The sequence below is a fragment of the Amphiprion ocellaris genome, chromosome 9, assembly GCF_022539595.1.
Source record: "Amphiprion ocellaris isolate individual 3 ecotype Okinawa chromosome 9, ASM2253959v1, whole genome shotgun sequence".
In the NCBI taxonomy this organism is placed as follows: Eukaryota; Metazoa; Chordata; class Actinopteri; family Pomacentridae; genus Amphiprion; species Amphiprion ocellaris.
In genome coordinates this window covers 792,759-809,652 of record NC_072774.1, presented here as the reverse complement: position 1 = coordinate 809,652, position 16,894 = coordinate 792,759, and the positions used below count along the sequence as shown (strand labels likewise).

At 36.9% G+C, this 16,894-nt stretch overlaps 1 long non-coding RNA gene across 1 annotated transcript; it reads left to right on the top strand.

The window, feature by feature from the left end:
* Nucleotides 1-8,977: 8,977 nt before the first annotated feature.
* On the top strand, nucleotides 8,978-11,985 carry LOC118469411 (uncharacterized). Its single transcript, XR_004846283.2, has 3 exons — nucleotides 8,978-9,654; nucleotides 9,817-9,909; nucleotides 10,631-11,985. It is a non-coding gene; the product is annotated as an uncharacterized LOC118469411 (long non-coding RNA).
* The last annotated feature ends 4,909 nt before the right edge of the window (nucleotides 11,986-16,894 follow it).

The following is a 16,894-nucleotide window of genomic DNA, read 5'->3' as shown; positions in this document are numbered from 1 at the left end:
CATGTCAGCGTGTGGTGTACAGTCCTGTCATTCACACATGGAATTAACTCATTTATTGTAGAGTAACTTTAGTAAATGTAAGGTTTTATTTTTACGGATTAGATGAGGGCCAACTGGGGCTCAACTATTTGCTCAAAAATGTCATAGTATAGTATGTCGTCCAAAAAACGTCATACTTTTTGGTGGGGTTTCGGACGACATACTAAACTATGATATTTTTTCCAAATTTCGGACGACATACTAAACTGACATTTTTGCGACATTTTGGACGACATACTAAACTGACATTTTTGGGACATTTTGGACAACATACTAAACTGACATTTTTGGGATATTTTGGACGACCTACTAAACTGACGTTTTTGCGACATTTTGGACGACCTACTAAACTGACGTTTTTCCGACATTTTGGACGACATACTAACCTATGATGTTTATCTTCGATTTCTTCAGTAATTTAATGAGTTATCAGCAACAATCCAGTGTTCATTTGATGAACTTCATTTCCTGCAACATCCAGAATTGGAGCTCATATCTTTGGCAGCTGTAAAGTTTCTGCTCCTTCAAAGTTCACAACACAATGAATGAATTCCTAAAACACTCTCAATGCTGGAGAGTGTTTGATGCTGAAGCAGTGATCAGTTTTTCTGTTTCTTCTCTGGAGATGCACAATGAGGGACGTCTGCAGAGACTGAGAAAGAGTCTCACCACATCCTGACATGAGGAAAAAGACTTTATTGAAGACTAGAATGAGAAAAACTATCAGACAGCAGACGGCTGCATTCAAGGTGAGATCTGAATATTTGATCTGGAACAGGAATTCAATAACGGCAGCATTTCAGCATTTCAGTCTGTAGCTGCTGAATTCATGGATGAATCATCTGGCACTAGAGAAGAAGACCATCAAACATCCACGTCAGCTGATGGAGGTCCAAGAGTCTCACCCAACAAACAGCCTACAGAGTGAAGACCTCGAATCTGATTGGACGGCCTCCTATTCAGCCACGTGTGAACAAATGCCTCTAAGCTGATTTGTTTTCTAAAATCTAGTTTGAATCCTAATCTATGCCTGTGTGTTTGCTTCTTTACACTGCTGTTAAAAGTTTGGGCTGTTAGATTGTTCCAGATAAGACAAGTACAAGATTCTTCAGAGCTGTTCTACCACGAGCCTGACAGGAAGAACTCCAATATACCAATAAACTCACCTTTTAGGTCTATATTGGAGGATTTTAGGTGGAATTTTCTTCCAAACCGTCTTTTAGTCTACATTTAAGGATGTTTAGGATGGTATATTCTTCCAAACCAACTTCTCAGGTCTACATTTCAGGTGGAATATTCCTCCATACTAACTTTTTTGGTCTACATTGAAGGATTTTTTCTAAACCACCCTTTGGGGTCTATATTTGAGGTTTTAGGTGGAATATTCCTTTTAACCAGCCCCTCAGGTCTCTTTGAGGATTTTGGATGGAATACTCGGTTAAAGCAACATTTTAGGTGCATGTCCAAGGATTTTTGGTGGAATGTTCCTTTAAGGTGGATGTGTGAGGACCTTGTAGGTGGAATAGTTCCTGAAACCAACCTTTTAGGTCAACATTCAAAGATTTAAGGTGGAATGTTCCTTTAAACCAACCTAAATTTCATGTTTTGATCATTATCAAGTGAGAAACCTCAATCCAGACTCATAATGACGTTTGAGATTTATGCTGCTGTTATTTGTTTAGTCCAGACTAAATGACAGAAATCCACAACTGTAATTTTATTTCAGGACTCGGTTATTAAATGTCAAAACAATCCATGTGACTCTAAAAACTCAGCAGCTTTACAAACTCTAAGATTAAACTCTCCACAAGGATCCAAATAAGTTGGACTTCTACATGAGAGCTTTAATTATTCTTCATGTACTTCCTGAAAAGTTTGGTCAATAAAAAAAGACAAAAACTAATATTTTCAGCTGAACTAAAGACAGACTTTGTGATTTTTCTGCTCACATGTTGTGTTGTTGTAAACTTCCTCTTTCAAATAAATATCCTCCTAACCCCCTGGAAACCAGTGTTTGTCCTGTTTTTGTGTTGCTCCTCAGCAACCCTAGACAGTCGGGTCCTAATGTTTTTTGAGCAACACACCATACTATGACGTTTTTACAATGATGGTTCTACTATGGAACCAGTTTGACATGTTCAGGTGTTCTTTGTGTGAAAACTCAGAGATTTCAGGGATCAGAAGGTGGTTTTCAACTTTCTTTGTTAACTTTCTGCTTCAACTTTAAACTAAATTTCCTTGACTAAGCCAGCCCTCTGGACTTCCAGGAAGCTGTGTTCCTACTGGCTGTCCAGGTGGCTGTGTTCCTATTGGCTGTCCAGGTGGCTGCTTGGTGTTATCAGGAACACCTGAGCAGTTCAGTGTCTTCCTGCTTTATTTAGCTGCAGACAAACATTTCCTCTGCTTCTGTTCACCACTGAGCCGGGTTTGGCTCCCTTGCTTTAGTTTGTTCTTTAGGCGTTGGCTTGCAGCTTCCAGCAGTAAAATCGTCTTTAATGTGTTTCTTGGTGTGTTTTAGGGCTTTGTACTGGATAGTTGTCTTGGTAAATGTGGTTCTTTAGCCACAGTTAGCACATGGTGCTAATGTGTGCATTGATTAGTGGATTTGGTGCAGCTGAGTTGTGTCTTTATCTTGGCTGTAGTGAGTCTTCAGAGGTTTTTGGTCAGACACATCCTGTATTCTTGCTTGAGAACCAGCGTTGGTTGTCCAGAAGGTAAGAGTTCCTGTCCTGATTCTCTGTTCTCAGAGGTTCTCTGGTAGGCTGCAGGAGACTTTAGCATTTGGGTTATTCTAGTTTGGTTTTTGTATGGTTTCATTTGGACGACTATCTCGAGGCCCCTCCATGTGGTTTAGTGAGGTTTTCTGGAACAGTTCTACAAAGCAACCTGCAGCAGAAGAGACTTTGAGAGTTTTTAGGAAGTTCTGGAGACCAGACTTTAGAGCAGCAGAAACATTTGTCAGCAGTTTGAGCAGGAGAAGGTGAGCTTCAGAGTAGAAATGAGAAGGAAACCTTCTTGACCCGTGTGGTGAGGTCCTGTACCAAGAGTTTGAGCAGGTTGTGAAGAGTCTGTAGTTCTTTGGTCTGAAAGCACAAGAAGAGTCGACTCATTAAAGGAGAAAACAGGAGATATTGTTGGTTCTTCTGTCGCTCTGCAGTTTCCTTAGACTGAATATCAAGTTTATATTTTAAATGATTTCCCATGTGAGCCCAAGAAGACTTCAATAAACTCCCTCCATCCCCTGGACACAACATATTTTATTACCATGTTAAATCTTTTTTTTTTTTTTAAATGTTTTTGATTTTTAATCATAGTTTTAGCATAGTTTTTTCTATTTGCTTGTTTAGTTTTGTCATCTGTGTGAAAGGCACTGAACAAATAAACTTGAATTGATAAACTGAATAATTGACTAACTCATGATTGTGACAACAGAAGTATTTTCATTGTGATTTAAGGGTTTGTTTCATTTATGGTTGGGGTTAAAATCTTGACAGAAAAAAAGATTGAAGAAATAAACTACATTTTAAAAAGCAATTAAATCAAAAGAAAAAAGCATTTAATACGATAAAACTTTTAAACAGAAAATTAAACATTAAATACAATTAAATTATAAAACAGACAAAATATTTAATTAGATAATTAAACAGAAGATACGAAACATGTAATTATGAAATTAAACAAAATGTTTTCAAAAAAATATTTAACATTAAAGATGAAATATTTGAGATAGTTAAACATTTAAAAAATACAATTAAAAATAAGAATTCAAAAAACATTTAATTAGATTAAACCTTTAAAAAGACAACATTTAATTAAAAAATTAAATGTTTAATTAGAAAACTGATTGTTAAAGACAATAAAACTTTAAATAGGAATTAAACAGAAAATACAATGATGCATTTAAAAAGAAATTAAACATTAAAAGGTGGTAAAACATTAAAAAAGAAAAACCTTAAAGATTTAATCAAAAAATTAAATATTGGGAAAGAAAAGAAAAATTTTCAAACAAGCCAATAAAACATTTGAAAAAACAATTAAACATTAAAAAGACAAAACATTTCAAAATCGAATCAGACATTAGAAAAGAACAAAAGGTGAGAAAAGAGCAAAACTAAACATTTAAGAAGAATCAAACTAAAGACAAAACATTTGAAAAGACACCAGTTAAACTTTAGAAGATCAAATTAAACAGAAGAGACAATAAAACGATCAAAAAGAGCAAAAACAGATAAAAGTCTTAGAGCGTTTTCTAGTCTGAAATGAAAACATCAAGTTGTTTCTTCAAACATTTCTTCTTTCTATGTTCTTGGTTTGATTGTGGACAGATTTACTAAGAACTCATTTCAGAAAACTGCTTTCCAGATAAAGTCTACTAGTAGTTGAAGGCATTTATCAAACTAATGTTACCTTCTGATCTCCACAAACTTTACTGTTCAGTGAAGAGAATCAAAGTTTGTTCAGGATTTCTAAAAAACCCACAGGTGAAGGTCTGAGAAGAACTCAGATGGATGGTCTAAATGTGAAATCAAGACTCATGGTCACAAGTTTTAAGGCTTCTGTTAACCAGAAAGTTCAAACTAACAGAGAAGTACTGAGAAACTTTTAAAACTTCAGTCCTCAGACTGTCTGAAGGTTCAAACTAACAGAGAACTACTCAAGAACTTTTAAGATTTCAGTCCTCAGACTGTCTGAAGGTTCAAACTAACAGAGAAGTACTGAGGAACTTAGAAGATATCAGTCCTTGGACTGTCTGAAGGTTCAAACTAACAGAGAACTACTGTGGGACTTAGAAAATTTCAGCCCTCAGACTGTGTGAAAGCTCAGGTCCTGAGGACTCAGGAGGTGTGGAGGCTTTGGAAAGTCTTGGAACTGAGGGTTCCACCCTCCAGCACAAAGGCTGAAGTCCCACCTCCTGAGAAAAACGGTCGAGTCGAGACTCGAGTTAAAAAAAAACCTCGAAAACAACAAAAAATAGATGATAAATGCGCAAAAAAAAGAAGAATTAGTATCTGAGCGAATAGCTCAGGGGAAAAGAAGACAGACTACCAAGTGGAAGGTCGCAGGTTCGAGACCCGCGACTGGCAGTTTTCTTTCTTTGTCTTTGTCAGGATTTTGATAAAACTTAAGAAGTGTCTGGTCTTGAACCAGCGACCTGCAGCTCCATAGGCAAATCCTTAACTCACTGAGCTACAGATCAGATACAAAGAAATAAATTCGTCGTCCCTTTGGCATCGTAGTTCCTCAAGTGACCACATGGGTGGAGCCAAGGCGGAGTCTGGGTGGAGTCAGGGCGGAGAGTAGGCGGGGAGGTGGGTGGCGGCCTTCCCCCCTCTACTCCCCCACCTCCCCCCACCACCCACCACACCTTCCCCCGCCCAACGAGTTCTTCGAGTCTCCACGATTTCTTCGAGTCTCGACAGGTTTTCCCGAGTTTCTGGAGTTTCCACCAGGTCAGAGGCAGAACAAGTTGTCATGAAGAGGTGTTGAAGTCGGCCAGGATGGACTGACTTTTTACAGAGACTAGAAGGAAGACCACTAGAAGAGCAGGTCTTTAACCACCATCCATAAAATCCATGGAGTTGCTCCAGAGAAATGAAGGAAGGTCAACTTTTATCAACCTCCATCCAGATGTTCAACTTCATATCTTTACTTGGACATTTTTAGCACCACAAACCTTTAGTATCACACTTTATTATCATTTATTAGGACTTTCATGGAATCCACCAGCAGATTTAATTTTTGTTGACAAACTTTATTCTTGTCATCCTGGGACTGCAGTATTTAAAACTCTTCCTTCTATTTGACCTCATGTTTATTAGTTTTAGTGGAGAAACTTATTTTAATTGTCCATTAGTCTCTTAAAAACCAAATAATAAATTGGATTAGTCAAGAGGTTTAAATTTCTTACTTTGTCATATTTTAAATATGACAAAAAAAATATAAAAATAAAGCGTCTTGAGACAATTTGACCTGTAATTGGCATTATATAAATAAAATTGAATTCAAATTGTATGTATCCTGTAATGTTGGAGTAATTCAGCCATATATGTTGGAAAACACATTTTCTTTGTCCATTAATCTGTTGATTGTTTTCTCCAGTAATTCATTTCTTGTTTTGGTTTATAAAATGTCAAACCCAAATATATTCAGTTTACTGTCATAAAACCAAAAAGGTTTACATTCATGATGCAGGAATCAGGCAGTTTTTCACTTTTTATCTTAGTTTAGTCAGAAAGATAGTTGATAATGTGTGAATTGTTGCAGCTTGTGAGCCGTAAAAGGTTTTAATCTTTGGGGCCGAGTGTCAGAAAACATTTAGAAACCAACATCAACAAAACACTCAACAAAGATTTGAACATCATTAAAGGGAAATCCAACTTTTGCATGACAATGTCTAATTAAAGGACATTTATTTCCAACGTAAATGTGTGATATTCATCCTCTGGAGCTTTCTCTTCACATCGTCTTCCACCTGGACTGGTTTGGTCGGGAGTATGTGCAACAAACATTTGAAAAACTGCACTTTAACATCAATGAATGACACTGAAGTTTAATCTCTACATAAATGAGACTGAGTCTGGATGTGCTGCTCTGTCATTAACTCCTAAGTTTAGGGAAAGTTCAAACAAAAGAGGACAGTTCAGATCAGACTTGAGAATGAGCTTATTTTGAACAAACATCTCAGACTTTCTGAGCTTCAGCAAATCTAGCAAGATATTTTAACAACAAGCAACTCAAGAGATCCAGAAGTTGGAGAGAGTTAGCTTTAGCTGAGCCAAAGAACATGTGGGACGCTAACCTAGCAAACATTTCTGACTTTTCTCTGTGAATTCTGAGAAATAATTTCCTATTTAATGACAGAGCTACACATCTTAACTCAGTCTCATTAAAACAGACTCTAATTCAGTGTCATCCATCCATATTAAAGTGCACTTACCCAAAATGTTTGTTGCATGAGCTCCAACAAAACCTGTCCAGGTAGAAGGCCACTTTGACAAACAGGAAGTGGAAGATTCCAAGCAGATTTATAGAAGGGGGAACCGGACTGTACTAAGTGTGGTGGAGTATAGAGGGGTGTTTTGTGGGTTTTTAAGGCTGATAATGATTATTAGTGAGACATTTGGAGTAGATATACATTTGCAGTAAATGAAAGTATTTAAAATCTTGAGTTAAACTTAGAAGAACACAAACTCTAACAGAAAACTTTGTTGATACGTTTTTGTTTTGTTTACAGATGTTAACCCTTTGATGCGTAGACCACATGAGGAGATACCCATTTTCCATTGGATTTGGGTCACTTTTGACCCAGGTTATGCATCAAAGGGTTAAAGGAGTTTTATTCGTGACGTATAACCAATCAAATCACTCCAAAAGACAGAGCGACCACAGGTAGATAAAGGTTCAGAGCCATAGTAGCGCCATTTTTAAATTGATTTATTACCATAAATCAGTCAAAAATTAAATACTGATAATCAGTAAATCAGTCGGCCCACAATTACTACAATTCTACAATGTATGTCTCTTTCCTTTGACTTGTTATTTGTACAATATACGATGTATATGATGGTGTTTTTTCATACCAAAGGCTCTACTATGATGTTGTCTAAGAGACATACCATGCTACTCTGGTTGTTCTGGCTGCTGCACTCCTCCTCTGTTGTTTTCTGGATTGTACTCAGCTGCATGCCTTCGTCCACCCGGCCTCCGTTGACTCGTCCCGCCTGCCGTCTCTGGAGCTGAAGCTGGATTGGAACAGACCAAAGTACAGTCCAATCACGATGCCAGCTGCCTCTCAAAAGGCTCCTTCATCTGGCAGGTGGCGGCACTTCTTCTGAGGGGAAGCTGAGCTGGCCCAGCAGAACTTTGGAGATGTGTTCCAGTGGTTGGTGGATGTGTGGGGAGATAGAGAGGGACCTTTGAATTGTTCACAAAGGAAAACAGGGAACCCATTGGTAGTTTTAGTTTAGGGTGCTACTGCAGTGTGTTTTTGGGTTTTAAGAGGTGAACAGGAAGAGGTTTTTTCGTATTGATTATCTTTTACTTTGTTCCTGGTTGGAATGTCCATCAATGTCAACGTGAAGTTCACTTATAGTTCTGTTTATTTATTTTTATTTTACTAACACCCATTTGTTTTTAACCCCCTCACATGTTGTGTTGTTGTAAACTTACTCTTTCAAATAAACACTCGTCTAACCCTCTGGAAAGCAGCGTTTGGACTGTTTTTGTGGTGCTCCTCACAATTACAATTTAAAAAGTTCAAATCAAAGGAAAAACTAAATTGAAAACTAAGAAAAATTTAAGCAAAACATCATGAAAGAACATCCACATTGGCTGGTGGTGCTTTCAACAACAGATTTCAGTTTAAAATCTCTTTGTGTTGTCTTTGATTTGTGCTTAAACCAAGACTGACTAGATCTGTGTGAAACAGACCAGATTAAACCTCTGGCTAAAGTTTACTATAGCTTTTCCCAGTTTATACCCCGGGGGCTGAAATATCCCAGAATATACCCCTCCAGGCTAAAATACATCCCATGTAATACACTGTTAACCCAAAAGTTCTTTCTACTCAACAGCTTCAGTACATACCACTGAAAATAATGAGTTTTGTTGCATTACTTAAACAGTTTGAGTATATGGAGAGCGTTTGAGACAGCCTGTAGGTGTACTCAATTTTTTAAGTTTAACAAACTTAAAACGGGGCCACAATTTGTTGCTGTGTTCTGATTGGCTCACAAGTCAAAACAAGTCTGGGCTTGTCCATTGGAGGATACAGAGAAGTTTGCGCCTTTTTCTCATTTTCACACAGCAATGTAAGGCCTTTGCACTTTTCATGCTTCTTGGAAAATACATTTTCTGCCTGCATTTTTCAATTTTTTACAAGTTTGGACCCTTTCAAAGGACATTTGTCTCCAGTAAAGCAGATGCCATTTTCTGTCTGAATGAGGTGAGTTGTTTTCTCTACTAATCAGAAACTGCTGGTATTTTTCTAGCTTGAAATGTGTACATGTTAATGTGGGTAAGCTGAATAGTAAGACTTTGATAATCATTTTGTTTTTAGAGTTTCTGTCGACCTGTGTGTTCTCTGCATACAGTTTTGAAACAGTAGAGTAGAATTCAAATTACTTCAGTGTAGTTTTGAAAAGTAAATGCCCATTTTTAACATTAGCCCCATTTATTGTCCTATTTTTGTATAAAGCCTCATTATAATGCCTTGGAAATGCAAGTACTGCCCTGTCATCTGTGAGAAGAGAACACAGCTTATCAAACATTGTCAGCTAAAACATGGAACTTCTGCCAGAACTGAACTCTTTCTTGCTTATACCAGGAATGTATGTGTACATTTAAGTCTCTCAATGCACTCCATAGCTATTTATTCTGCTTTCACATCATAAATGTGGGTCAAATGCAAACTGTAGACTCTACAATTAAGTTTTGCTGTTTGTCATGGTAATTTTTTCTCATGACAAATGTATTTTTTTCATATTTTTCAGGTTTACTTGGAGTTTAACAGGGTTGAAATCTTCAAGAAAAATTCTTTCTAATTTCATGGAAATCTTCAAGAGGAAGATGGTTCAGAGAGGCAAGCAGTTAGCTGACCTGCTACAACAGACAACGGTGGGTTGATATTCCTGTTTTCTTTAATGATATTGATGGTTAGTTCATCCATATTACATAAACTAACTCTCTTTCATTTAGGTGTTTCTTTATATGGATAAATAAAGTGATATATTTCATTGTCCTACATTAAGTGTACGTTATATCTTTATACCTTTGCAGAGCACTGAGCCAACAGCCATTAGAAGCCTTGTCCTGAGAGGACTTCCAGTCATTCTTAGGGACGATGCATCCATGTTCTTTCAGAGCAATTTGGTGAGTAATGTTTTTTGATAAGTGTTTGAATCAGTTTTGCCATTTTCAGGTTTTGTTTATTTGGGATGATGGGTTATTATAATCAGATTTTCTGAAGTTGTTTCGTTGAACTCAAGTTGATTTTAACTTGATAATATGCCTTCCCTGTAAGCAAGGCAAAACTAATTATTGCATTTTATACTGCAAAGTATGCAAACATTCAAAGGGCTTGTATAGTGACTTGATTTCTACAAAAAAACCTAAACCAGTGAGGGGCTGCTGCTGGAACTTCCAGTAAGGCATACTTTGTGCTGGCTCCATTGAAGGAATCCAGAGATCTTGAGCGTATTTCCAATATCGCCTTTATTGATCTACACGCTCTTGTTCCACTAATTTGTACTTACATGCAAAATAAAGTAAAAGGCTTAAATTCAGCCACTAAAACTCTGATTAAAAAACTGTGTGCTTCTCCCCAGTCAGCAGCACACCTGAATTAACCCTTCCTCCGTTTATACCATTCATTTACATTGTCCAATATACCAGCTACTGTCAAAACATGAAATCTATACACCAACAGGCACCCATAGAACACACACAAAAACGGCTCTAACAACTTGTTTACACAACACAACCTAAAATACAACCACAATGAATTAGAAAAATTGCAATATTAAAGAAGGTCATAGAGAAATTGTTGTTAACCTAAATATCCTTGTTTTGTCTTGTTTCTTGCACTATATAGAATCTTAATGAGGGAGACTCTGTGGACATTCCAGTGGCATTACTCTGCTATGAGGACAACAGCGCTGCAAGCCCAGCATCACCACAACTATTCCCTTCATGAGTGGGAATCATCCTAGAGGGCAGCCCTGTAATGGACACACTCACCAACCTACCTCAAGCAATGTGCCTCTTGTTTGGCTTTACCTCCACACTCCACCTGCACTACACCTTTACCTTCATTCAGCAGGTCATCATAAATTCAGCCTCCAAAGACTCAAAAGCTGAAGAATGAGCTTGCAGTGCAAGGTGCAACTCTTCAAGCCCATGTCTGGATTATTGCACAGTTATATTCACTGACTGAAACAAATATTCATGCTGTTGTTCATTTTGTATGTGATTCCTCTTGTACAAGATGCATCTAGTATTGTTTATTTTACTAAAATGAATCCACAGAGGACATATTTTAGAAAGTTGCAGTTTTTTTTAACCCATTCTTGTCCTCACTGCATGTTCTTATTGCTGCTGTTCTTAATGCCTGTTTGTTATGTCGCACACAAAGCATACAGGCTTTTCCTTGTGTACTTGCAGTACAGTGTCAAGTCCACCTCTCTTTCCCTCCAAAGGACGCGAGGACAACTCAATTTAAATTTCCAACTCAAAACTTTATTTTCCTTCTAGTTGGTTGGTCAGAGTATTTCAATGGGTTGTAAACCTTTAAAGACAGAGAAACAACATTCATAACATCAAATACAGAACCAAAAAGTTGACATATTAGTCTCTTAACCATTTAAATCAACCAATCATGCAGTGCAGTTAACATAAACTTGGCCATATAAAGAAACATTTCAAATCACCAAAAAAAGCAAATAAACATTTCACCAACCATTGGCGTCTTTGGACTGAATCCATGAGTGGACTTGGATCTTCTTTGTTCTTCCCTCGTGTTTCTCTTCTGAAGATTGTTTGCCAGACTGGCTGAGCTTCCCCCAGTCCTTCCCAGGTGCTCTAACTCAGTGAACACTGATCAGGTGTCAAGCACCAGGTGTCAGGTCCCTCCTTGCTGCTACCAGTACATTCTGGGAAGTGTAGTTTTTTAGGTCCCATGTCTTCAGATTCAGCTCAACAGTACAGTATGCTGCTACATGATCAGTGTTTTTTTTCTTCCAAACAGACAAACAAACAGAGCAAACAACTAAAAAACTGTGCTGTCTATTTGGAAGGAAACTGTTTCATAACACGTTTTTTGTGTGTTTTGTTTTGTTTTTTTGCGGTAACATAGAAGGGTTCTGTAATACGTTAATAGCAAAAAATTAAGATTATACTGTTGAAACTATTGACAAAAATTAATTTTGGTAATTTTATGAAACAAGGTCTTGCTGTTGTTTTGTATTTGCATCTGGTATTTCACACAGAGCAGTAATGTTGAGAAATGTTTGTTGTTTTGTTATGTTTCAATAAAATGAATTAAATGTGCTGCATTGTGTGGTTATTGACAAAAGAACTTAATTGGATTTTTTTTATCCCAACTATAATTTTTTAATATATTCAGAATTTTAATAAAACTAGAATTTTTAAGTGCATTTGACGTATAATATTAAGTTCTGCCTATTGTACATTTAAGTTGACTATACTTCAACAAATTAAGTTTCTCTGCAGTCAATAACTTAAACCATTTGAGGCAATCACTTGACGCAAATGGTTTAAGTACAATGAACTTATCCGGGTTTACAGTGTATGAGATTACCTCAGTCAAACAAATTTTATTTTAATTTAAGCACAAATCAATGAAATTAAATCAAATATTTGTACTGCACAGTGACTAACACTGTCTCCTTGCAGCTAGAAGATCCTCGGTTTGTGTCCCAGCCTTCCTGGGATCTTCCTGCATGGAGTCTCCATGTTCTCATGTACATGTGTGGGTTTTCTCCAGGTTCTCCAGTTTCCTCCCACAGTCCACAAACACGCTGAGGTTTAATTGGTGATTCTCAATTGTCTGTAGGTGTGAATGTGAGTGTTTGTCTCTATGTGTAGCCCTGTGATAGACTGTTACCTGTCCAGGTGAACCTGTGACAGACTGTTACCTGTCCAGGTGAACCTTCACCCTCAGTCAGCTGGGATAATGAGGATCTATAGGTGTATAGATGATGGATGGATGTTTAGCTGTTGAGCAGACAGTCTTTGTGGGTTTTTTAAAGTTGTAAAGAAGCTGCAGAGACTCATGTTGGACGACAGCTGTGCTCCCCAGTCTAGGATTTCAGATAAATTCAATCGTCTTTCTAGAAATATACACCGTCTCTACTGCTCAGACAGTTTTCCAGCCCCCTGCAGGCTTCAGTGTTTGCTGGATTTAACTTAACATACAGAATTTAGCTTAGCATTTTACAACTAATGGGTCAAATTACACGGTTCTGTCTGTGAAACTTCTGCAGTAATTTCAGCTTTTTTCAACCTATGAATAAAATGTGTAGGCAAGAAAAGAAACAAACCAAAAAAAGTATTTTTCTATTTATTTCCCCCTAAAAAGTCTAGCTTTCTGGTGTCTTATCTGAGCTGCAGGTTGGACAAACACACCAGATAAAACTAGAACAGAAGAATCAATCAGACCGAGTGACTTCTGGCAGGTTAAATAGTTCTCAGGTGATCAGTCCAGGTGAGTCTGATGTCGTAATGATTTGGCTCCGCCCCCTCAGACATCCTGCAGGAAAAGACCAGAAAGAACTTCTATAGAAAATAATCAAATAAGAACGAAAGAATGTTGAAATCAAACAGACAGTCAGTCATCAGACTCTGAGAGTTTCACTGACAGAAAAATCCCATCATGAGCTCACATCCTGAAAGATCTGGAAACCTCAGAAAAAAGGATCCAGGAAGAGTCAACTAGATCATGCTCTGAGTGAACGGCTGTTTTTCCCGACCAGTCTGCGTTTCGTTGTGGTCTTTTTACATCTTGTTGTTATTATTTAATTTGTTTGGCCATCTTGTGTCACATTTTGTCTTTGCAGCTCTTTTTCTCTGATTGTTTTGTGTCTCTTTCTAGTTGTTGTGTTGCTTTGTAGCTGTCTGTTTACTTTAGTACATACTAAACTATGATGTTTTTGTCATATTTTGGACGACATACCATGACATTTTTGTCAAATTTTGAACGACACACTAAACTATGATATTTTTGTCATATTTTGGACGACACATTAAACTATGACATTTTTGTCTTATTTTGGACGTACAGACAAGGAGGGGAGAGTAGCAACGTTTCCAAGCTGCTTCAGGATTACACACGTGTAATTCTAGACATCACTTTTTATGAAGAGAATAAACTGGTGGACCAGGAGTTCCCTGAGGACTGTTCACCATTTAAAATCTAGCAGCTGCTGGAAGACCTGACCGAGCCAGAAGTTTTGAAGTTTTTAGCAAGGTTAACGCCAACGCAAGAGGTGTAGTCTGTATTGGGCCAAGAGCTGTTAGAATGCCTCTACTGGAGACGCAGAACTCTGCTGTACATGTAATGCCATACCCTTCATCAACGGAGAGAGTGGATGAAGAAAATCTACATGTTGTAAAAACGTGTCACATGATGAAATAATGTAAAGGAGGCTGTGAAAAACACTCCAGAAAGGTTTTCTTTGAAAACAAAATCATCATGAATTTTGGCGCAAAAAAAATGCCTTACTATACTATGTCGAAAAAAAATGCCATTTTTCAAACATGTTGTAAAAACGTGTCATATGATGAAATAATGTAAAGGAGGCCGTGAAAAACACTCCAGACAGGTTTTCTGTGAAAAAAAAAACATAATGAATTTTGGCGCTCTTGTCACATTTTGGACGTCATACTGAACTATGACTTTTCTTTCCATATTTTGGACAACATCTTAAAATATGAGGTTTTAATAATATTTTCAATGACAAAGAATAATTTTTTTGCTCTTTTTGTTTCCAAAGCTGGAATCGAACCTGTGTCTCCAATGTAGTGCTGTTTTGGAATCACCCTCTTAACCAGTTGAGCTACCTGGACAGCTTAGTTTAGGCTCTTGGACAACATCCTAAACTATGACCTTTTTTTTCCACATTTTGGACAACATCCTAAACTATGATGTTTTTTTCCATATTTTGGATAACATATGAAACTATGAGGTTTTAATAATATTTTGAATGACAAGGAATATTTTTTAGATCTTTTTGTGCCCCAAGCTGGAATCAAACCTGCGTCTCCAATGTAGTTTTGTTTATGAGTCACCCTCTGAACCAGTTGAGCAACCTGGACAGCTTTTTTCAGCTCTTGGACGACATCCTAAACCATGACGTTTTTGTGGCATTTTGGACGACATGCTAAACTATGATGAACAAAAAAATGGATTTTTCAAACATGTAAAAATGTGCCATATGATGAAATAAAGTAAAGGAGGCCGTGAAAAACACTCCAGACAGGTTTTCTTTGAAAACAAAATCATCATGAATTTTGGCTCCAAAAAAAACGCCTTACTATACTATGTCGAAAAAAAATACCAATTTTTCAAACATGTTGCAAAAACGTGCCATATGATGAAATAATGTAAAGGAGGCTGTGAAAAACACTCCAGAAAGGTTTTCTTTGAAAACAAAATCTTCATGAATTTTGGCGCAAAAAAAACGCCTTACTATACTATGTCGAAAAAAAAGGCGATTTTTCAAACATGTTGTAAAAACGTGCCATATGATGAAATAATGTAAAGGAGGCCGTGAAAAACACTCCAGAAAGGTTTTCTCTGAAAACAAAATCTTCATGAATTTTGGCGCAAAAAAAACGCCTTACTATACTATGTCGAAAAAAAAGGCGATTTTTCAAACATGTTGTAAAAACGTGTCATATGATGAAATAATGTAAAGGAGGCCGTGAAAAACACTCCAGACAGGTTTTCTCTGAAAAAAAAACATAATGAATTTTGGCGCTCTTGTCACATTTTGGACGTCATACTGAACTATGACTTTTCTTTCCATATTTTGGACAACATACTAAACTATGAGGTTTTAATAATATTTTCAAAGACAAAGAACAATTTTTTGCTCTTTTTGTTTCCAAAGCTGGAATCGAACCTGTGTCTCCAATGTAGTGCTGTTTTGGAATCACCCTCTTAACCAGTTGAGCTACCTGGACAGCTTAGTTTAGGCTCTTGGACAACATCCTAAACTATGACCTTTTTTTTCCACCTTTTGGACAACATACTAAACTATGATGTTTTTTTCCATATTTTGGACAACATATGAAACTATGAGGTTTTAATAATATTTTGAATGACAAGGAATATTTTTTAGATCTTTTTGTGCCCCAAGCTGGAATCAAACCTGCGTCTCCAATGTAGTTTTGTTTATGAGTCACCCTCTGAACCAGTTGAGCAACCTGGACAGCTTTTTTCAGCTCTTGGACGACATCCTAAACCAGGACGTTTTTGTGGCATTTTGGACGACATGCTAAACTATGATGAAAAAAAAATGGATTTTTCAAACATGTAAAAATGTGCCATATGATGAAATAAAGTAAAGGAGGCCGTGAAAAACACTCCAGAAAGGTTTTCTTTGAAAAAAAAATCATCATGAATTTTGGCGCAAAAAAAACGCCTTACTATACTATGTTGAAAAAAAATGTGATTTTTCAAACATGTTGTAAAAACGTGTCATATGATGAAATAATGTAAAGGAGGCCGTGAAAAACACTCCAGAAAGGTTTTCTTTGAAAAAAAAATCATCATGAATTTTGGCGCCAAAAAAACGCCTTACTATACTATGTCGAAAAAAAATGGGATTTTTCAAACATGTTGTAAAAACGTGCCATATGATGAAATAATGTAAAGGAGGGCATGAAAAACACTCCAGAAAGGTTTTCTTTGAAAAAAAAATCATCATGAATTTTGGCGCCAAAAAAACGCCTTACTATACTATGTCGAAAAAAAATGCCATTTTTCAAACATGTTGTAAAAACGTGTCATATGATGAAATAATGTAAAGGAGGCCGTGAAAAACACTCCAGACAGGTTTTCTGTGAAAAAAAAAACCATCATGAATTTTGGCGCTCTTGTCACATTTTGGACGTCATACTGAACTATGACTTTTCTTTCCATATTTTGGACAACATACTAAACTATGAGTTTTTAATAATATTTTCAATGACAAAGAATAATTTTTTGCTCTTTTTGTTCCCAGAGCCGGAATCAAACCTGCGTCTCCAATGTAGTTTTGTTTATGAGTCACCCTCTGAACCAGTTGAGCAACCTGGACAGCTTTTTTCAGCTCTTGGACGACATCCTAAACCA